Genomic DNA, 3937 nt, shown 5'->3' on the forward strand with positions numbered 1-3937 from the left:
CTCGTAGCGCAGCCGTCCTGAGGCCCAGTAAGCACAGATCAGGGGTGGGCTGCAGCTCCGTCCCAAATAGATCCGATAGAATAGTCATTATCTTCCTCCAACCAGACTGAAGCACCGGGCATCCCCACACCATGTGGTCAAAGTCCGTATCTCCACCCCCACATCTCGGGCATGTCCTAGGGGTCCCCCCGTAGATGCGGAATAGTCGGTGAGGTGTAAGGTACATCCTATGTAGATAATTGTATTGAATGTATCTTAACCGCGTATTACGTGAAACCATCCGGGGGTATGCCAGTGATTTGTTCCACTCTGACTCAGACAAGTCCCGCCCGATCATGTTCCCCCATCTTTCTCTAAGGGAATGTAGAGGATCTAGCGCGGCCTCAATCTGGGCCCGGTATATTTTAGCGATTAAATGAGGTTCCTCCCCTGATGTCAGCAGTAGGTGTAGCACCCTGTGAATAGTGGGCTCTGCGTTAATCGTGTCCCAGTGGTCTTTCAGAGTATGCACTAGCCTCCCGAAGAGCAAAAACTGACCTTGGGGAATACCCCCCCTTGATAGGTCAGTGAATCCCTTCAGCACACCCTCCTCAAAGAGCCCCCCCAACTGTCTCCACCCCTGCTCTAGTCCAAGGACCAAGCCCCAGACCCCCCTATCCCTTTCCCCCCGGCTCCAGAGCCAGTACCGACAACGGCAAAGCCGGGGAGTATGGCGGGCCCACTCCAACCCTTCTCGCGCACCTTTTCCAGCATGCCATCGCGACACTAATCATTATGTTGCTCCCAGGTGGGGCAATCTTCCTGTCTGCCATGCGTGCTGCAATCCAAGCCATATCCGTTACCCCGTGGGTGGTACACAAGTCCAGGTGTCCTCTGCCCACCAGCCAACCAGACACCCACTGTAATTGGGTTGCCAGATAATATGCCTCAAAGTCAGGGGCACCCAGCCCACCCATGCGGGTCGGTCTGCAGATGGTCGTCAGTGCTGTGCGTCTGCGTCTATCGTCCCATATTAGCTCCCTGAGAAACGCGTTCAATTCGCGAAACCATGCCCGGGGGATCAGTAATGGTAGGTTAGCGAAATAATAGAGGAGTCGGGGAAGCATAATCATTTTGGACAGCGCCACTCTGGCCATTATTGTTAGTTTCAGTGAGCACCAGAACACAACCGAGGACCGCAAGGATCGGAGCGCTTTGCTAAGATTACCATCCCGGAGATCACTCAACTCGTGGAATATTTGAATGCCCAGACATTTTAAGGTCTGTGGGGCCCAGTTCACATCTATCGGGAATGCTCCTGGGCGCGTGCAGCCGGGTAGCATGGGAAACACATATGTTTTGCCACGGTTAAGGCGTAGCCCGATACCTCCCCGAAGTCCTCCAGGACCCTTAGAGCCCAGGGGAGACCACCAGCCCCGTCCCTGAGATAAATTAGTATATTGTCCGCGTACAGAGAGACAACGTGCTCGGTTGGCCCCCATTCAATCCCCTTACCCACACCCTCCCTCCGCAACTGGGCCGCCAGAGGCTCAATCGCCAGGCAAACAGCAGCGGGGACAGGGGGCACCCCTGCCTGGTTCCACAAAACACTGGGTATGCACTGTAAATTGTTCTGCCTGTCTTCACTCTCGCCAGTGGGGACGAGTACAGCAGGTCCACCCATCTAACCCAGCTCTCCCTGAGACCCATTCTTAACATCACCGCCCTTAGATAGTCCCACCTAATCGAGTCGAAAGCCTTCTCGAAGTCCACCGCCAGCAAGATCCCTGCTGGCGGTTTCAATTCGTTGGGCACGTGCAAGATAGTGAAAATTCGCCTAAGGTTCAGGGAGGTGCTGTGACCAGGGACAAAACCATTCTGGTCAGCGTGTATCAGTGTGGTCATGAGGGGGAGCAGTCGGCCGGCCATGATCTTGCTAAGGATCTTAAAGTGACTGTTTAGCATCGATAATGGGCGGAAGTCGGTCACCGATGCTTCCCTATTGTTTGTCTTGGGGAGTGGCACCACCAGAGCATCACGCAGCGTGCATGGCAGCTCACCACAATGTATTGCCTCCGCGTACATCTCCGCCAACCTGGGAACCAGTAAAGGTTTATATTTTTTGTAAAAATCCATGGGAAGACCGTCCGTACCAGGGGCCTTCCCAGGGGCCAGCTGCGCTATGGCCTCACTGATCTCCTCCGCAGTCACCGGTCCCCCCAGGCTGTCCCTCCCTTCTGAACTCCGCATCGGCAGGGGGATCTGCACTAAAAAGCTGTCAAAGGCCTCCATCTCCAAATTGCTAGGTCTCCTATACAGGTGCATATAATAATCCCTAAATGCGTCATTAATGGGGCCTATACTAAGTCTACGATGTCCCCCTCTGTCTAGTACACTTGTGATGGGCTCGCTATCTCCACTCGGGCGCACCAACCACGCCAGTAGTTACCCGATCTGCCTCCCTCTGACTGTAGGGATGGCAGGTATTTTTGCGTGCTGTGACACCTGAGGCGTTCCTCTATTTGGGTGTGTTCTCTGCGGGCACGTCGTATTCCTCATCTCCTTGTGCTACCAGTCCCTGTCTCAATTCCCCCTCATGCATGACCTTCTCCAGGGCAGTCAGTTCCCTCTCAAGCGTGCGCCTCACCCCCACGACTGCCCAAGACAGAAGTCCCTCGTCACCACTTTGAGTGTCTCCCATTCCACGGCCCTGGAAGGAGTGGATCCCTTGTTGGTCTCAATGTATTCTGCCAGATGGCAGCGCAGAGCCTCTCTGTACGCCTGATCCTCGAGCGCCGCGGGGGCTAGTCTCCACAACGGTATGGGGGGTCTGTCCTGCGATACCCTCAATGACAACAATAGGGGATTATGGTCTGATAGAGTGCGGGCAAGGTATTCAGAGTGAGTCACACTACGTGCCAGACCCGCAGTGCAGACCACCCTATCAATTCTGGTGTGCACCCGGTGGAGGCCCGAATAAAACAAGTAGTCCCTAACAACTGGATGCTGCACACGCCAAATATCCACCAACCCCCAAGTGCCCAGCCACTCAACCAGTCTTTGATTGAGTCTTTAATTGATACTGCCCCCTGTAGTGGCGGGGTGGACCTGTCCATGTTTCTATATAATACTGCGTTGAAGTCCCCTCCTATTAGTACTTCCCCAGTGCGTTGGCGGGTAAGGTGTCTTGATAAGCCTGTCATGAATGAGACCTGGTCCTGATTAGGGGCATAAATGCAGCTCAAAACCATCGGGGTCCCGTGTAACTTCCCCTCCAGTATCACGAACCTGCCCTCTTTGTCTATGTTGGAAGAATCAATCGTTAGGGGGACTCCTGCCCTGACCCAAATCAATACGCCTCTTGCATAAGCTGAGTATTCCGTGGCAAACACCTGCCCCCTCCACCTGCGTCTCAGTTTCTCTCCCTCCCCCGGTGCCAGGTGAGTCTCCTGTAGCATTGCTACCTGCACTCCCCTTCTCTTTAAGTAGGAGAGAATTCTATGTCTTCTGGCCGGAGTGCCCATCCCCCTGACATTCCAGGTTATGAAATTGTAGTCTGCCCTCTTGTTCGCACAGTCTGATAAAACTGGGCCTGGCGCGCCCGGGACTCTGATTGACCCTTTCGCATGCTCGTACCTTTACTGTGGTCGGTCTTCTCCACCCACAATGCCGTTTTAACTCGTAACTGCAAACCCCAACTCCCCTTCCCCAGGGCGCCTCCGGAACTGTAGGTTGCCCAGAAAATTGTGCAACGGTGCAACTTGTTCAAACACATAACTGCAGTACTCGCCAGCCTAGTTGGACAGGCGAGATTCTAGTCGGGGGGTGGCCAAGTCCGGAGGGGCCACTCGCTCACTCAGTGTGCCATGTCACCGGGCGCCTCTGCAGGCCTGGATTATCCAAGCTCGTTGGCCGTTTGCGGGGTCACCTTCGGGGCGCGAGACAAGCACCCCAAGTC

This window comes from Pleurodeles waltl, chromosome 5 (genome assembly GCF_031143425.1).
Source record: "Pleurodeles waltl isolate 20211129_DDA chromosome 5, aPleWal1.hap1.20221129, whole genome shotgun sequence".
Classification (NCBI taxonomy): Eukaryota; Metazoa; Chordata; class Amphibia; order Caudata; family Salamandridae; genus Pleurodeles; species Pleurodeles waltl.